This window comes from Mustela erminea, chromosome 6, assembly GCF_009829155.1.
Source record: "Mustela erminea isolate mMusErm1 chromosome 6, mMusErm1.Pri, whole genome shotgun sequence".
In the NCBI taxonomy this organism is placed as follows: Eukaryota; Metazoa; Chordata; class Mammalia; order Carnivora; family Mustelidae; genus Mustela; species Mustela erminea.
In genome coordinates, this window is record NC_045619.1 from 13,203,135 (window position 1) to 13,222,143 (window position 19,009).

The window sequence follows — 19,009 nt, forward strand, 5'->3', positions numbered from 1 at the left end:
GCTTTAACTTTACCCGGTTCCAGGGCGGGGGTTGGAGTAGGGGAGGAGGAAGAGTAGGAAGGACAGTCGACCCGCAAAAAATAAAAAATGATCCCCTTGTTTTCAGTGCGTTCTAGAACAGAGCTGCACGTCAAGAGGGAGAACGGAGCAGCGTTCGAGCTCAAAGGATTGGCAATTAAACTTTGACACTTTGAATGGTCTCTAGGATATTAGATTATATTTTATCATACAACGTTCTCTCCGACACGGGTAGTGACATCAAAACCAGATACGATCTCCTATCCCTGGCAACGTGAAGGATGAGACTCATCCCGCGGAGATAAGGCAGCAGACCCCAGCTTCACAGCGAATTATCCTGAAGCTCCAGGCAAACGTTTTTTACTTCTTCGCCGGGGACGCCGCTGTGTAACTGCTACTCTTTTTGCATTCTCCTCTGCTCAGTCTGTAGCTGCGATTAGGTAAACAGCGCTCCGGAGCTGGGGGAGACCGGGCGGTGGTGCACGAGGAGTGGGGTGGGGCACTGGGCGGGGGGTCGTTGCCTAAAGAGGCTGGAGGGAAGTGGGGTATGGCGGAGGGTCCCGGTTGGGTCGAACTGAAGGCGGAGAGCGGGGTTACTTGGCGGGAGCCAGGTCCCAAGCGGAGTGGGGGACCAAACCTCCGAAACCCTTGGTCCCCCAGCCTGACCTCTGGGGAGTGTGGTCTGAACCGCAGCCCTAGCTCGGCGCCCTTTCATTATGCACCACCCTACATCCCCTCCTCGCACTTTCTCTGGGCTGTTGCATCGCTTCCCTGGCCCCTTCCAAGAGTAAGGTGGGCTTCCCTTTGCCTCATCTAAGCCCTAGGGCCGAGAGAGAGAAGCGCGCGGAGGCGAGGGCTGGGACCCGGTGCCCGTCGGGCCGGGGAGGGGTGGGGACCCGGGGTGGTGGGGGGGAAGGGGACCCCAGAAGCCCTGGGACGAGCTGAGGAAAAACACGGGAGCTGGATCCCGCGCCGGAGCTCGGGTCTCCCAGTCAGAGTTGCCCATCCTTCTGCGTCCTCCTCCTCTCCCGGCCTGTTCTCCCCTCCTTTGGGTTTTTCTCTCCAGGCCTCCACCTTCCATTCCACTGTCACACCCCCGCCCCCCTTGCCCAGCCGATTTCACCCACTCTTCCGTAGCTTCTATAGCTTCACAGGACTCTCGGCGCCCCACTCTCGGCTTTAGGGCTTGGGAGGCTGGAAGTCCATTCAATGGGATGTCGCGCGCGGGGGCTCGTGTTGCCAGGAAGAAGAGCAAGAATGAAATCAGAACGGGGAGGGGCGTGTTGTGCGTGCAGGGTTGTGTGTGTGTGTGTGTGTGTGTGTGTGCGCGCGCGCGCGCGCGGGGCGGGGTGGGGGGGTGGTGGTGGTAGGCAAAGAAATGCAGTTTTCCCGAAAGAACCGGGAGCCTTGGACCGGATTCTTGGATACAGAGTCGCAAATAATGCTGTCAAAGCCCTTCATCGTGGCTCCTCGCAGCCTCAGGCTTCCCCATACCCTGCCCACCTCGGAAAGAAGCGGCGAACCCGAGTAGAAGTGGAGGCGGGGAAACTTCCTACTTCCCACGACGGCGGTTTTGTACATGGGGGAGTGGACAGGCTGCACGGCCCTGCGAGCCTGCCGGCGTCTCGACAGCGGCAGCTGCGGACCCGTCCCTCTTCCCTTCCCCCTCTTTCCGCGAGGCTGGCCAAGCCCGAGGCGGCCGGGAGCGGCCGGGGTGGGGGGGGAGCAGGGCGGGGAGCTCCCAGCTTGCACGCTTTCATCCGGACCCCGGCCGGGATCCCGGCTCCGGGTGTTGCTTCCACCCGCGTGCGAGCGAGACAGAGAAGTGGAAGGGAGGAGCCTCGCGCGAGGAGGCGGAGCCCAGGCGGGGGAGGCCTCTAAGTCCGTGCGGCTGCGGCGTCTGCCATTGGCCGGCTGCGCCGTCACGGGGTGGGGGCGGGCACCGAGGCGCGCGCTGGCCCCGCCCCCGCCCGGAGCCCGACCCGGGCTCGCGGTCCCCCCCAGCTGCACAGACATGACACAGACACACAGTCACTGCAGCTGCTGAGCGAGCCCGGCGCTCTGGGCACGCGGCGGCGGGGCCAGCCCGGAGCCCGGACCCCAGCGCCCGCCCGCCCGCCCGCTGCCCCCCTTGCCGGCCCCCGCGCGGCAGCCCCCGCCTGACCGGGCGCGGGAGGCGGGGATCGCGCGCCGGCTCCGGCCAGCGGCGCCCGGCTGCCGGCGGCGGCTGCAGCAGCCGCCCAGCTCCGAGCGCCGGGCGCTCGGGGAAGCCGGCGCGTCTCGGAGGCGGCGGCGGCCGAGGCCGGCGAGCGCTCCCGGCGGCAGCGGGGCCGCCCGCCTCGGCTCCCCGCACCCACCGCTCTGCGCCCCGCCTCCGCTCCGGTGACCTTCCCGGGGCGCCTCCCCCGGCCCCCGCGCCCCCGGCCCCGCGCCCCAGGCCGGGGCGAGGCCCTCTCCAGCGCCTCCTTCCCGCGGAGCCGCGGGCGGGCGGGCGGCGCAGGCCCGGGGGGAGGGGGCGCCGCGGCCGGCTGCAGCCTCTCTACCGCCTCGCTGGGCGTCCGGCCCGGTCGGACCGCTGCTGCCCCGCCGCCGAGCGGAGACCGGGCGCCCGAAGCTGGGGGCGCGGCCGCTCTTGCCTCGCGGGGCCGGGAACGGGCAGGCCCTGCCCTGAAGGGGCGAAGCGGCGGGGAGCGCGGGAGGTGGAGCTGGCCCAGGCGGCCGCCCGGCGTCTCTCCTCAGCGCCCCCTTCCCGGACCTAGCCCGTGGCGGACGCAGGCCCCTGCCCATGCGGGGCGCCCCCGGCTCGGAAGAGTCCTTGGGGCAGGGATCAGTTCCAGGCAGCGGCGCCGGAGGGAGAGGAAGAAGGGACAGTGCTCAGCTTGGGCGGCCCGGACCCTCCTCGCAGCGTTTGGAGCCGGGGACCGCCCCGAAGTCTGCGCTTGGCACCGCCGTTTGAACTAGGGCAGCGCCTGCTGGGACCCCGACCCCGACCCGGACCCCCTGCGCCTTGTAGGAGGCGGCGGCGGTGCCGCCGCGCCACCCAGCTCTTCCGCGGTCTCCCTGTGTTTGGCGGCAGTCACGGCCAAGGTAAGAGCCCGGGGGTGCTTGAGAGCCTCCGCGGGGGGCGCCCTGGTGAGCGGCGCGGGACAAGTTCTCCGAACCTGTAGCTGGTACCCTCTGTGAGGGCACAGCCTCAGCTCCTGGGTCAGGAGCCCTGGACAGGCCGGAGGGAAGTCCAGAAGTCTCTGATGTCCCCAGGACCCTTCCCAGGGACTGCCCCCCTCCTAGGCACAGAGGCTGTTAACCCGGGGCAAACAAGGACGAGTTTCCCGTCAACAGCGGGAGATGGTGTGCCCTCATCTCGCATCGCTCCCCCCGACCCCCCCCCCCCCACCCCCGGTCCTCGCAGTTTGTTAGTTATGGGCACCTGTGTTTTGGGAGACCTGCTGTCTTTTTCCGCTGTCCCTCTTGGGTGATCCTCACCTGCCTTTCCTGGTGTGATGCTGTGAAGAAGTTTTCTTTGCTCCTTGTGGTAGAGAGTCAAGGCGATTTAGGGTGAGCGGTCAGAGCTTTCTACTTACTCTGTAGGACAGAGTGTTTGGGTGGCAGCGCTGTCTGTAGAGAGGGAACCTAAGCAGAGAGGCCGTCCTGTTAGACGAAGCTGCTTAGATGAGTGATCCCTGTATAGCGATCCAGGCGTTCGCCGCTGAAGGGTGCAGTGGCTGACTCCGCTAAGTTCCTGCATCTTTAAGTTATTTTGTTTATTGCTTTATTACCTTCTTTAACATTTCCCTTTTTAAGGAACCTCAGTCCTACAAGGCTGTCCTTGCCAGTTTGAAATTTATTAAACCTGTGAGATATCCCTGGAACAATCTGATTTTAAATGGGTCACTTAGGAGGGAACAGATTGTCTCTTCTACATTGAATCCATCCCCCCGGTGACCCTGTTTAATGGGGATGGATTTTTTCTTGTCCCTGAGCTGATGTACCTCGGTTGAGCAGGTTTCTGTTGAACTCTGAATCCGTGAATTTTGTCACTCAGTCCATTACAATGATCTCCTGAGGGAGCAAAATAGCAGTTTCTATTTTCCGTGAATGTCACAGGAAGTTTTACAGGGTCTTATGTAAGTTCCCCAAGAGAGCACTCAGGCTTCTGCTTCCTTCTTGGTGGGGGGTGGGGTGGGGGATGATGTGAGGCAGCAGGTGGGGTGGTCACCTCCCCTAAATGCAGGTTGGTCACCCAAAGTGCTTATTCACTCTATGGATGCAATCACTTCAGGCTCATTTTCTCTTACCTCTCTTGGTCTGCCCTCCCCAGAGTCAGCTTTGGTAGACTTAAGGGAAGGTTCTAAATTGGGAAAGGAATAAGTGGTGTTTTCTTTTTGCATCTCTCACAAATGGGTGGCATGATGAATTACTCACAGGCATGCGTCCTCAACTGGGGATTAAAAAACAACAACAAAACCTGGCTTTAAGGTTTCACACATCTTAGTGTACCTTTATATTTCAAGAGTGTTTTACTTCAGTGAAAATTGTTTGAGGAGAGCACACATTTATCGAGGCTGGCCCTGTTAATTCTATACCAGGAAGAAAACTAATGAAACAGAGAGGCAGAAGTCCGTCAAGATTTAGACGTTAGTGGGTTTTCAAGTAGCAGCAAGGACAGGAAACAAATCGGCCCAGTGGGAGAGGGAGATTTTTCAAAGCAAATGTTGGATCACTCTGGAGTGGGCAGTCGTCCACTGACAGGTGTGGGTCCTTTTCCTCATGTAGTGAAGTGTGTTTGCTAGTGGGTTAACTTTCTGGTGTGAGGTAATGCAGATCACATTGGCTTTTAAACCAGAAACTGTAAGGGCCCTTGGAAATGAAAGGTCAGATTTTCTGGTGTCCTCCTAGGTCCCAGCAAGCTTCCATCTCATTGCGGGGGGGAGGGGGATCTGAAGGTTTCCTTGGGGTTCTGGGTTCGTGAGCTGTGCTTCATTTAACGTGGATGCAGAATGCAGGAGTGTCTCCATCCTTCAGCCACCTACAGTGGCAGGACACTAGGGGGACTAGTCTTCTATTCCACCACCAAGGAAGAAAACCAAGGACCCATGTTACAAAAGGCTGTGGTTTATCTTTAGGGTTCATGAACTTGACTTTTTGGTACTTGATGTAAGCTTGCATGAATGAATGGATTCCAAATGCTTGAATGATGAGCCTGATCACATCTAAATTGTCTTTTGGACAAGTCAGGACTGGTTAACTGCAAAGTTCTGAGCATATGAGGGTTACACATTTTTGGGAGACAGAACCTCCTGCAGAGTCCATCCTTTGGGCATAAGACCGTGCTAACTTTGTGTTCCCTGAAGGTTTGTAATCAGAACTGCCCTTTTTCGGCGGGGGGGGGGGGGGGGGGGGGGGGGTGTTGGATGGCATGTCACCTAGAGTCTTCATAAAAATCACATAAAATCATCCATTCTAAATGGTCTCTAAAATCAACTCTGTCAACTTGAAATTTCTCACTGTCATCCTTTAAAAATACATACCTTGTATTTTTGCACATATAACCTCTGACGGTCAGGTATGCACTTCTGTCTCAGATGGCTCTCTGCACTTTTAACAGCATTAAATCGTTAGCGTCTAGGTTTCTTTCAGCAGAATTGGAAGATAATTCTATTTTGCTGAAGAACAAAGCCCCATTGCCTAGGCTTTACCCACGTGTTCAAATCTTATCAGAGCTGACTCCAGAGGTGAGCAGCCAGAGTCCAAGAAGAGATTGCCCTGTTCAGAATACTGGCACCAGAAAAGGCAGATGTCACAGATTTAGGACTCACAGTTTTCTAAAAGCCCCAACTCAGCATATGGAATTAGACTCAGTGTTTGAACCTCCGTGAGTTATTACATTTTCCTGAACTCTGGGGTCCGGTAGACACATTGGTGATCTTTTACCCATATGCGTAGTGCATATTTAGGTGGTTTAAAGGGAACTATTGTTGTGGTCTAAGGAAAATGGTCAGCATAAAGCTTTATTTCTGCTATTAAAGCTTTATAGATTGATTCTCATAGGCACAGTATAGCCAAGGGGTAAGAGATTGGAGCAGGAAAATACTATTAAATTTACCATTGAGCATCAACTAGTGAAAACCGGTCCCGGAAAAGATATACACTGTGGTCCTAAGGCATGAATGAAGTCTTGTAAATTCCAGGGAAGCCAGGTGCCAGAGGGCGAGTAAGGAGTTGAGGCAGAATTCCGGTCTTCTTTAGGGTCTGTGGATAATGGAAGGCGTCTTTGATCCAGAGTTCTCGAAGAGTAAGGAGCACACAAGGTCGGGGTTGGGGAGGGCTAAGTAAGTCCCAGGGGACTGAGAGCTCCAGGCACCCCGCCACCGACACCCTTGAGTAACACGGACAGCTCACAGGAGCAGCAACTGGTGTTGAGGCTTTGCTGCTCTCCTCCCGTATATTTGACATTGAGAGGTCCTCCGGCCCCTCCCTTCCTCTCTGAGCACGTTTGACTCTTGGAGGGCAGTAGGCAGCAGCCAGTAAAGTTACAGCGTAAGCAAATGTATTTTAGAAGACGTTTCTCCTTTTAACACGACCAATAATAAGTGAACATCTATTACGTGGCAGGTGCCGCGCTCCGCATGGAGGCTACAGGGGTTTCACATTTCGTTCAGGGAGGCGGAAGTCCGGGGAACGAACCATCATCACGAGCTAAGTGCTGTTGTATGGGTCTGCGCAAAGGATGAGTTCGAGTTTGCTGGAGGAGTAGTGAGGAAGGGGGACCCAGGTAGAAAGAACAGTATGGAAACCTTAAAATATGTACTGTTTATGGAGAACAGTCGTTAGTTAAGGTGGCTGGAAAGTGTTCTGGGAGAGGGGAAGCCTGGTGTTCCAAGGGAGATCATTTAATAGGGTTCCATGCTGGGGACTGGCTTCATGCTCCATGACAAGAATGGTTTCTGGACAAGATCCAAGAGCACTAGTTGCTTATCCCACATTGTTAATAAAAACAGGGAAAGGAATTTTCTTTTTTGTCCTTTATCCTTCTACATTGAGCACTTTGCCAGTTCTCTGAAAAAACGGTTAGAATGCAAATAAAGAAAGGGTCCCTTATCAACCGTAAGTCCGCCCTCGTGTGTACGTGCATTCCATCTGGGGCTTTCATTCTGTGATTATGCTGCAGTAGGAGAAATGACAATGTTACTTGACAAATGATACAGTATGGGGGAAAAGTCCTTCTCTCTGAGAACAAATTCCATTTTGTCAGATCGGCTTCTGGGCAGAGTTATGGCCGCGTTTAGTACTAGAACGAGGTTCTCATACTTGAATCCGTTCCCTTCTAGTCTAAACTTCCTTTGCTGTTGGAAAAGGAAGAGTTGAATGATGAGGATGAGTGTGTGTGCGTGCCTGTGTGTGTGTGTGCATGTGTGTGTGTGTGTGTTGTGGGGTGAGAAAACTATAGTGGAGAAGAGACGAGACACTGTAACTGCTGAAGGATGTTAGGGAGAAAGGAGAATATCATCTGTAGCACTGAGCCCCAGGGCAAAATATATTTGTTTGTTTGTTTGTTTGTTTGCCTGTATCATTGCTTGCGTTGAGTGGGAGGCAGGGTGGTTTAAGTAAAATCAGGAGATTTGGGTCTAGATTGCATCATCTGCTGCTAACTTGCTGTGTGACATTAGAATACTGCTTGATCTCTCTGGGCTTTAGGCATTGAGTCTATACGTCAGCTCTGTACCTTGCAACTAGGAATTTAGGGCCCAGAGAGGGAATGGGTTTGCCTAAGTTAGTGGCAAAGCCCCCACTGTTTAGGATTTCTAGCTCTGAAATGGGAAGAGGCCTGACCAGTTCACAGGTATACTCTGCTTTGAAATACAAAATACCACGGGTAGACAATGCTGAAGAAAAGAAGCACAAGTCTTTGCTGTGTTGCTTATAGATTCTCTGATCTCTCTCTCTGATATATTAGGCCATTCACACATAAGCATTTAGACTTGCCTGCTAACTTCATAAATAATATGAGAACAAGTTGTTTTTGATGTTACCTGTTCTTTGAGAACTACTTGAGAATTAAGTACGTCGTGATAAAAAGCAATGCTGAAAATTTTGATTGTTTCTATTTGACCCTTGGGGATTTTGCAAACTCTGGACTCTGTCGTGGAAAGGGGAGGTGGAGTGTGGTTTACCTGGGAAGCAAGTTCTTGGTTGAGTGTGAGGGAGGGATGTTTGGAAGAAAAAATGGGTGCAGAAAAGCAATCGTGTAGATGCATAAGTTGGGAAAAATGAAAACCAATTTAATTTTATGCCTCCACATTTGTGTTCTAGAAAGAAGCGTTCTCACTACTCAGGTATTGATCTCCTGGCTATAGAGGGCAGTGCTTATTGGAAAGAGGAGAGTGAAAGTGAGTGTAATGTAGACATGAGGGTTGTTGTTGTTGTTTTTGACTTTAGTATTTCAATACTGATGCTAAGTATAGGAGTGCCCTATTTTAGCAGAATTTGGCTTCTCGAATCTGATTTTATTTTTTATTTTTTTAAGATTTTTATTTATTTGACAGATCACAAGTAGGCAGAGAGGCAGGCAGAGAGAGAGAGAGAGAGAGAGAGAGAGGAGGAGGAGGCAGGCTCCCTGCCGAGCGGAGAGCCCGATGTGAGGCTCGATCCCAGGACCCTGGGATCATGACCCGAGCCGAAGGCAGAGGCTTTAACCACTGAGCCACCCAGGTGCCCCTCAAATCTGATTTTAAAGACAAACACTTTAAGATAAGTAATTGGGGTACAAAAGATTCTTACTTTACAGAAGGGATTCATAAAAGGCTCTATTTAATAGCTAGTTCCTTTATTGTATTTCAGATTACTTGATTAAGACAATCGTGATGGATGCTTTTGGGAGTCTTATCCATTACCCGAAACCTAGGATTTTTTAATACAAACTTTTTAAATGTTTTAACATATAAATCCCCATGTTCACCTGCCAGGGACCCTAATATGGAACTGTGTTACTGAAAGAAGTCTGGTAGTTATATCAACTTCCATAACCACTAGCCAGTACCTAGTGTTCCCTTACTTCCCCATTACTGGGAGGGAGATTTACTTGTTTAACTGCTTTTCTTTCTGGGGATAGCCCTCACCTTCCTGAGTTCCTAAACTGTCCCTACTGAGTTTCTACCTCTAAGAATATATCAAGAACAGAAGTGGTTTAAAAAGTGAAATTGGGGGGGCACCTGAGTGGCGCAGTGGGTTAAATCCTCTGCCTTCGGCTCAGGTCATGATCTCAGGGTCCTGGGATCGAGCCCCACATTGGGCTCTGCTCAGCGGGGGGCCTGCTTCCTTTTCTCTCTCTCTCTCTCTCTCTCTCTCTGCCTGACTCTCTGCCTACTTGTGATCTCTGTCAAATGAATAAATAAAATCTTTAAAAAAAAAAAAGTGAAATTAGTTATTGGGACTCCTGGGTGTCTCAGTCGGTTAAGCGTCTGCCTTGAGCTCAGGTCCTGATCTCAGTGTCCTGGGATCTGGGTCCCACTTCTCCTGGTCCCTGCTCAGCGGGGAGTCCGCATCTCCCTCTCCCTCTGCCCTTCCCCACCACTCCTGCATGCTTTCTGGCTCTCTGTCTCTTTCTTTCTCATATACAGTTTAAAAATCCTTAACATTTTTTTTTTAAAAATTAGGTAAGAGTTTCTAGGATTCTGAGCTTTCATAATTGCGGAGACATGGAATTAATCGGCTTCTGCGCGTAGGTATACAGGAGACGCGATAAACGTAGGAGACGTTCGGAATCTTGCTAGCCTGCCGGCTCTTCCTTCGCTGCAGCTGAGATATCTAGGGCTTTTTGGGGTTTTGTTCCTTTATCTCTTACGAAAGTTTCCAGAAAAGAATTTGTTCGAGGAATGACATAAAATGTAAGGCGTTTGAGGCTCCAGACGTAATTTGGGGCAACCTGGAGTTGTAGATAATCACAGGCTGGGGAAGGAATGGAAAGTGCCCATAGCACAGTCATTTTAGCCTCTCTCCTCGCATTAGGGGGCTGCGCTTTGGACGGGCAACAAATGCAGATGGAGACGGAGCTCTGGCTACTGGGAGAGGTTTGCTCTTCACGTGGCCCTTGTTTGAAGTACCAAGGCCTGTCGGGAAGAAAGGGCTTGCTGATCTTTCCACGGAAGAAGCGGTAGAATTTAGAGGGATTTACAACAGAACATAGACATGTGAGCATTTCTTTTTTCCTGGTTTTTGTTGTTATTGTTGTTTTGTTTGTTTGTTTGTTTGTTAATTTAAACCCAGCTGGGAATCATGGGCTCTCCAGTGTGATTGTGTGTGGTTAGGGATTGCCTTGAATACATCGGTCACCTATTTTATTATTGAATAAGGTTAACATTTCCGTGGCTCCTAGGAAACACTCCCCTCACCTTTTGTTTCTAGAACAGTTGCTTAGATTCTTAATATGCTAGCCTCCTTGACGGATGTCAGCACTCATCAGAGGAATGGCATTTCCTGGTTGTCTCCAGAGCCAAGGGAGGTGCGCAGGCAGAGTGATCAGCCCGATAGGGCTTTTCCGCTGCCTGCAGGCACGGCGCCCTGTGCTTAGTAGGTCTGCGCGAAATAAGGAGTGTGGCCACACGGAGCAAGTGTTTGCAATGCTTCTCTTGAGGGAAGGGGAGGTGCTGGGAGAGGGAGGGTGCGTGAACACCCACGGACGTACAGACTGGAGGCCGCTCTAGGAAGGTGTTATTTTAGAAATGAGAAGGACATTTCAGGTCAGCAAACTGAATTCTCTTCGGGGTCACTGTTGTGGTTCAAATGCTGATGGCTTTGTAACAAGGCAGAGGGGAGTACAGTCCCCGCAGGCCTGGCACCTTTCCTTTGTTCTCACTTTGTGGGGATTTGGACTCTTCTGGCACCAGACGAATGGGCGTGCCCTACAGCCTGTCAAACCTACAAGCCAGGTGGCCTGGAAAAGCGTGGATGGTTGCTGATGCTCTTCCCAGCGCTGGGGAGGGTGATTGTGGAGTGACCTGCGGGGAGTTGGGGCATGTGGCTCCCTGGGAGGAGGAAGAGGAGGCCTTGGGAAAGCTAGGGAAGGCTGGCGCCCTCTGTCTCCTCTGGGAGACCTCTCCACCACCATCTTGGTGTCTGTTCTTTCTCTGTTTTCATGAATCCCTCCCCCCTGGGCTTTAACACATGTGATGTTCTCTGCCACAGGGGCAGAGCTGTCATGTGGAGACCCCTCCAGGGCTGGAGGAGACCTTGGACCCCATCGGCCCAGCACCTTCCTTTCACACCTGTGGCTGCTGTGTTCAGGAAGGCACAGAATGATCTGGAGAGGAGGCAGGACCAGAACCCGAGCTTCCCGACCTCCCCATGCGGCCCGTGGCTGTGCCCTCTCCCACGTGTGATTTCTAACTATCTGTCCCTTCCCTCAGTCGCTCTACATCAGCCTGTTCCATGCCCAGAAGTGTGTTCCTCAGCCCCTCCTCCGTGCCCGGCTCTCTTCCATTGGATCCTTTCGGGTCGTGCCAGCCTTGCCGCACGCTGGGCAGTGGGTGCTCTTACTCTCCCACTTGCCGGGTGTGGAAGCTGAGGCTTGCCTGGCTCACACGGCCATGAAGCATGGGGCCAGGGCTCCGCTCAGTCTGCTGTCTCAGCACTGGCCTTGCCCTGGCTTCCCCACCTGTCTACACTGGCCGTCAGCTTAGCTTCCCCACGGTCTACACTCGTCATCTGCCCTAGGACTCTGCAGGTCTTCTCTAGTGCTGGCCTATGGGCTGCTGCCTAAAAATGTCCCTTGTTTTCCTCTTTGGTCCTGATGCTGCTTCTCCGTTTACTGGATCAGACTCCTCCATCCTCCCTCCTTTCTCTGTCCGCTCAGCATCTCTCCTGCCTCCAGGCCCCGGGCACTCCGGATAGCCTCGATGGCATTTCCTTCACTCGTTCAACATCCACTCAGCCACCACAACTCAGGCAGCATTCACTGAACTTTCATGGTGTGCGGGTCTCCTCTTGACATTGGAAACCAGAGGTGAGATCACCTGCCACCATTGGTAGCTTTGTCTTGGTGAGGGCAGTAGATGCTAATAAAGGCACGAATGAAGGACAGTGGGCACAGTGTTGGGTGGCATTCTGCTTGAGGGAGTCCAAGAAGAGAATGTTCCCTCTGGGTCTTAGTGAACAGGAGCTGGAAGAACAGCATGAGAGGAGGCATTGCCCCCAAACCCTGAAGACTCTGCTTTTCCTCTTCTGCTTGACGTTGTTAGTGTCCCGACATGTTTCTTATTCCCTTACTTGTGGGTCAGCTTCTTAAGCACCGTGGCTAGGTCTGCCCTTCCGTGTACCTGTGGGTATGTCTTGCTACACTCCTAGCACTTAGGAATCCTAAAGTAATCAATCATTAGATTAACTCGAAAGCCTGCTGTCCTTGCCCTCAAGAAGCGTCATTGGAGAGATTGAAAGATTGTGTTCTAAGTTAAGCAACAATAGAAGACTCAAACGAACGGTTCAGAGCAGGGGCAGAAGGCGTGCTGCGCTGCCGTGAATGTCTGGGGATTATCGAGGCTGGATGGGAAGTCCGAGGCCGGAGTCTAGCTGCGTGAACTCGGTGGAGGTAGGATTTGAGTTGGGTCTTTGGACGCAGGATGGTTAAAATCGGAACAGAAGAATTACAGGGAGGTCGAGGGGCCGGGTTAGGTTGACAAATGGGTATTTCTGGGTTACAGGAATAACCAGCGTGGGTTTCTGTTGGCAGGAAGTTGGAGATGAACTTGGCAAGCTCGGTTAGGGGCTGCGGGCTCTTGGGAGGCAGGGCAGCTTCTGAGCAGGAGAATGGTGTATTCAAAGTTCTGTTTTAGGGACGCCTGGGTGGCTCTGTCACTGAAGCATCTGCCTTCAGCTCAGGTCATGACCCAGGACTCTGGGATCAAGCCCCGAGTCAGGCTCCCTGCTCAGTGGAGAGCCTACTTCTCCCTCTCCCTCTGCCTTTCCCCATCACTTGTGCTCTCTCTCTCTATCTCAAATAAACAAAATCTTAAAAAAAAAAAAAACAAAACCCAACAACTCTGTTTTAGGAAGATGAGCCTAATAGCAATATTGGGGTCAGACTGGAGTGGGGAGAGGTAGAAGCTGGGAGGCTGTAGAAGAGGCTTTTGCCTTATAGTTCACGCATGAAGCTGTGAAGACCACTGGGCGAGAATGGGTACTGTGAGGATGGAAGCTGAGGGGAGCTTCTGAACTTTTCTCTGACCCCCATCCTCGGTACAGAAATCTGAGATGATCTTCATTGCCCACTGGAAAGCGGCTTCATTGGAATAAAGTTTGCTTGTGAAAGTACCAGCAGTTCTTGAAAGAGCACTCTTTCCCTTGGTGAGGCTGGGCGTGAGGATGGGGCTTGGGCTTTTATGGGGGGAGGGGGGTTGTTTCAACGAGCCCAGGGTTACAGAACAATCTCCTTCCTAGCCTTGGATGACACCCAGTAAGGGTCATGATAGAGACAGTTTTTTCCTCACGAGTGGTTCCCAGAGTGCCTGCAGCGGGCTGAGAGCAAAACGGCCAGAGCTTGGACATCTGGGCTCCAGATATACCGTAAAAGTGAAGCTGCGCTGAATTTGCCAGGGCTGGTGGTGTTTCTCTGCCCGAGGACGGCCTTGCTGGGAGCTGGCAGTACCCCCTTTCAGAACTGCTACAGAAGCCATTCTGGATAACTGAGGTTTTCGAGTAGGCTAGCCTGATCCCTTGCAGATAGGAGAGCCTTTATTTTTAATCTTTAAAGAACAAGGGCTTTTCTAGAATGTTCTGTGTGTTTACGCTCAGTGGCTCACACTTGGCCCCTGGAAAACTTCCAGCTTTCTTATCAGGACCCATAAAGCTTGTTAGGAACTGGCTCCTGGCTTTGTCGGCAGCCGCATCCTCAGTGCCGACCCTCCAGTGTTTTGTTTTTTCTTTTTCTTACTGGTCATTTTCCCCCAAACCTGCCATGCTGTGCACATACCTCGCCTTCTGCGTGGTAAGCTCTTTCCCTCTGTCTGCCTTAGGACGCCTCTGTTTTTCCTGCACGGCCCAGCTCCGGCAGCCCTTCCTGCCGGGTTTTTCCGATATAGGCGCTGAACTGCACCTGGGCCCCGTGCCGGCCTCTGCTCCTGCACCTCGCGTAGCACCCTCGGTGCTGCAGGCTGGCTGCCGGGCCAGAGCGCGCGAGCCCTTCCGCAGAAGAGAGCATCTTAGGACGGGGCCGGGGGGGGGGGTGCGGGGAATCTTTGGTGTTTTACCGCACGCTGGACCAGCCTGTCTGCTCCCTGTACCGTGGCAGTGGTGGTTATTTGGGATTTCATTTGCTGTCCGGGCATAATACAAGCCCTTTCTTGCTGAACTGGGGGGAGATTCCAGTGTCCTGCTGGGGCATAGGCGTGGATTAGCTTCTGAGGGATTCCCGCGCCTGAAGAGTGCATGCCCCCTTGCCCGTGACCAGCGTGACCAACGTGCGGGTAGAGGTGGAGAAGATGAAAGTGGGCAAGGGGCCCTTGCCACCTCTCCAGACCCAGACCTGCCTTTCCCCAGACCCTCCAGGCTCAGCGTTGAAGTTCGGTGGGACAGAGCTTGAAGAGCCTTTGTCTCCCTGAGGCTTCCCTTGTCTCGTCCTTCTTGGATGCCGCTGTGGTGCCTTCGTCTCCTCGTACCCTCTTCTCTCTGCCGCCTTAACGTCGCATTTCTCCGCTGTCCCCATTTTCTTGGATCTTCAGCCTCATCTTTCTTCTCACCTTCGGCGTTTTCAACCCTGACGGAGAAGGTCATCCCTTTCCCGCAAGGGGATTCTTCCTGGCTGTGCTGTTGGTCCCTCGGTGCTGATGGAGTCGTTGACCGTGGTTTCTGTTTAACTGGGCTTCACACCCATCGGACGTCCTCGGGAGAACCATTGCAGAGTGGTACCATTGCAGAGTGGTGTTTGGGGTGGATTGCGAGATTATCCGTGGTGGGCAGGTCTGGGAGGATGGCTGACCTTGGACAGAAACTCAGCCCCAGCGCCCAGAGCCGCTCTTTCAGATAACCGGCGTGTTTCTCTTGGATGTTTAGGATTGCCTCTAGTACTTGGGGGTCCGTTTCGGTTTTTATCACACTGTCGTTGTAAGCCAGACACTGTGCTGCACGAATAGGTTTGCTTAGCAAATCACGGAAGAGTGATGGATGAACCCCGGGCTTATCAGAGGGTGTGTGAGATCCAGGCACCAGCCACACTTTATAGACTTGCACTTGGCATGACGTTGGTTTCATGGTTCATGAAGCCCTGCTGCTCTTCCAGGGGTGGTCTGACTTAATACACACCAAGGGATGCTTTCTCTGGCTCTTCCGGATTGAGATTTCCCTTTTTGTTCTGCTTGGATTTATCCATGGCTCCTATTGAAACAGCATTTTTGAGCTGATTAAATCTGTTAATGTGTGTGTAATGCTTAGGACAGAGCCGTACACTGAAGGCCCTCGGTAAGTATGAGCTATTGTAATTGTGTTATTATTTAACGCTTCCCTTTCTCTTTCTCCTCTCTCCATCACTATGTGGTCTTCGCCCGGACTTTCGGACTTACGGTGCTTCTGCTTGGCAGAATAAGGAGACAGATGGCTCCCAGGGACGGGGGAGCAGAGGAAGGGGCCACAAGCTTTGTCTTTCCAGCCCTGTCGAGAGATCTCAGAAAGCTTGCAGAGACCTTGAACATCATGGCAAACCCTAACCCACTCATCACCTGGGGCCATTTCCCCGGAACTTTCTGTCCACCTCGCTCTTTTCTCTTCTTTGGAATTGGCCCTCTGCCTGGAAAAGGAGATGCGACCCGGTCAGTGGGATAGTAGAGGACTCTTCCTTAGCAAGCTGTGCTAGAGTATTTAAAATAATAGTAGCAGCAATAATGAGGATAACAATTGTAGCAAATATCCATTGAGTGCTTCTTTGGTGAATAGGACACACGTTTTCCATGCGTGATGACTTTTAACCCTGCTCAGCTGTGCAGTTCGTTTGACCCATGGGGAAACTGAGGTGCAGAGATGGGGGTTTTACCCAAGTGTAAAGCCAGAGACTGGAACCCAGTTCAGTCTGTAGAACATACCCTCTTAATCTCTGTCCCGTAATCCACCGGCCCAGGTGTCTTGACACTGGTATGTACGTACCCCTGGGGATACAGGAATGAAGCCTTTCCACGGAGGATGCAGGTGTGGCTGGTTTTAAGGGAATCGGTTTTCAGATTTTCAGTCTCACATATGGATCCTCTGAAATTGATTGGACAGAGACCATCCCTCCCAGGTCCACGGATCCTCCTTCCATTTTCCCAGTCATTCCCCCCGACCCCACCTTGCTTATGAAGGCGCAGCTCTTACCCAGCACCAGTCTCCCCTGGGACACTGCTCTTGAGTACCAAACCCTTCAGAGGGCCCCAAAGAGAGGAGCTGTTGGAAATGGGTGGGTGGGAACCTTCTGCTAATGCAGGCACGGCCACAAGGCACCCCATTGCACACTCTCTCACCTGTTTCCACTTGGGGTTGGAAACAGGACATCTGGGCCCCTTCCTCGTGCTAAGGAATGATATACATTTTTCAGATCTCAAAAACATAACTTGCTCTTGAATTTTTAAAATGAATGATGGGTCTCAGATGGTTAGGTTCTGTTTTAAAAATGTGATGTGAAAGTTTTATTTTAAAGTGTTACTGTTTATAATATGCCGGGAATTCTGTCCTTAGAAGTGAGTTTATGATGAAAACTTCAGATGTCAGCCTAAAAATAGGCAAGGTGGTGCAAATTTTTCAAATTTCAGAATTCAAAACAAGCTGGATCCTTGTGCTAAGGTACTGAAGTTTAGAGTGGACAGTCTCTCAGTTGGTTTCTCCCACGGACCCTTATGCACCTAAATATTTCTTCCCCCTGCGAATTTCAGGGACATCAGTGTCTCCTAGAGCTCATACATGGCACTCCCGATTAAGCACCCTTGAAATTGCATGGATGTTAGTCAAATGTAAACACACTTCACATTCTAATGAAACTTCTGTGCATGAAGCGAGACGTGACCATGTATACCGAGTGCCTCAGTGGCTCGGGGAGGACTGTTTGAGACATAAATGATAGAAACCCTGTTCATACTGATGTTAGTGAAAAAAAAAAAGGAAGGACTTTATCTGCTCAGGTAATGAAAAAAGAGGAAAGCATCGGGCTGTGTTGGATCCACTCTGGAAGTCATTGCTCTGTCTTCTCTCAGCTCTGCTGTCTTGGGTGCTGGCTTCGTTCTCCAGCAGTAACCCCATGGGAAGGCAGGCTGGTCCTCAGCCATACATTCTAACCACCGCCCCATTGCAGCCGAGGGAGAGCGGCTGTTCCCCAGTAGATGTGGCGGAAGTCTTCGTCGTGATCTGGTTAGAGGGGTTGAGACCACAGCCCTGGAACGGGTTAGGGGAGAAGCAATCAGTCCTATTTGAATGGCTCGGAAAGTGGGGAGGCTGGGCTAGCAGGAACCTCCAGATGCTCTGTGGGAAGATTAGCATGAAGATCTTAAAAGTTCGGTCAAACCCACCACAAGTCTCTTCTCTAAACCCTTTTATTCTCCGGGGTAGGCTTCCCTTACACTCCCTACCGGCCAGCACTTGCCGGTAGACATTAGTGGTACCTTCTGTTTCCTGCTTTGGTAATTGCAAGACTTTTAAGGAAATGGCCAAAAAAAGAAAAAATCCCTGATGTAGTATATTTTGTGATTTTTTTTTAAGAGCATTGCTATGTGATTAAAGAAAAGAAATGAGAAAATGTAGAATTTCATGTGCATCATTTTGCTGGGGCTGCCGTAGCAAAGGACCACAGATGGTGTGGGGCGGAGGGGGTTGCTTACACAACACGTTTATTGCCCTGCAGGTCTAGAGGCTAAAAGTCCAAGTTCAGGGTCTCAGCAAGGTTGTTTTTTTGGAGGCTTCTCTTGGCTTGTTGTCGATGGTGGTGGTTTCCCTGTGTCTTCACATGTTCCCTCTGTGTCTGTCTTGTCCCAATCTCCTCTTCCTGTGAGGACACCAGTCATATCAGATCAGGGCTCCGCCCACCCTAGTGACCTCATTTAATCTTATCATCTCTTTAAAGGCTGTGTCCCCAAATACAGCCAGTCTCTGGGGAATCGGAGATTAAGCCTTCCCCCTATGAATTTGGTGGGGTGGGGGTGGGGGGCACAGTTCAGCCCATAACAGCATCGGTTGTTTCTGCTTTGTGAATAGGTTAGTTTTGAAAAATAACATTGCTGTATACACCTTGTTTAAAACACAAATTAGTAATAGATTCACCTGCGCAAATGCAGACCAGCCGTTGCAGGGCCGTGAGTTTGACTCCGTTTGTTGTTTGGGTATACTTTAACTGTTAATGGGAGTCGAGGGAGGGCCGTGTACTGGTGAGAACTGGTTGTGGGTTTGCTAGCAACGCTTGGGATGGGCTGGTGGGATCTGGACCTTTCCCTTCCTTACCTGTGGCTGCCACTGCGGCTCTGGTTCCAGTGACAACTTCCCCGAAATTCCCGGAGGGTGGACTGTAGTTGTGAAACAAGTTTCAGGACTTTTTAGAGAGCAGGGGAGGAGGCTGTCCTGGGCCAGGAGTCTCCCCTTTGCCCAACAGCCGGTGGCCGGAGCCGGTTTCCTGTCCTCTGTCCCTCGGAGCAGGTGGACCATGTGGCTTGGAACTTGGCCGGTGCCCGGCCTGGTGTGTGTGTATGAGAGTATCTCCTCACCCCGTATTTTGTGTCTCAGGCAGCCGAGTTTGCAGGTGAGGGGTTTTAGGAGTCAGCTCGACCCAAGTCCCCCAAGGGCCACTGTTGTTTCCGAAACTACTTCCCATTCACACGCAGGGCTCATCTTTAAACTGCGCAGGTGACGAGCCTGTCTATGATTCTTCTTGCCGAGTGGCTGTCACTGTTCTCACTCCTGCGTTAATCATTGTTTTAATGTGGCTGGGGTGGTTCGTCGTCCGGTCTGCGGGTGCTTGTCGCGGAACGTCGCGGCTGAAAGATGGGCGGAGTAGTAG

General features: G+C 52.2%; 1 protein-coding gene across 2 annotated transcripts in view; it reads left to right on the forward strand.

Annotated features, from left to right (window-relative positions):
- The first annotated feature begins 292 nt into the window (after positions 1–292).
- The window catches only part of LARGE1 (LARGE xylosyl- and glucuronyltransferase 1), a 527,449-nt gene continuing 508,732 nt past the window's right edge, over positions 293–19,009 (forward strand). Inside the window, exon 1 of one of the 2 annotated variants that reach the window (XM_032346463.1) lies at positions 293–458. The gene's annotated coding sequence lies outside the window, so the exon portion shown is untranslated. Of the gene's footprint in view, positions 459–2,029; positions 3,106–19,009 lie in introns of those variants that run through there. The other variant, XM_032346461.1, reaches the window with a different exon arrangement.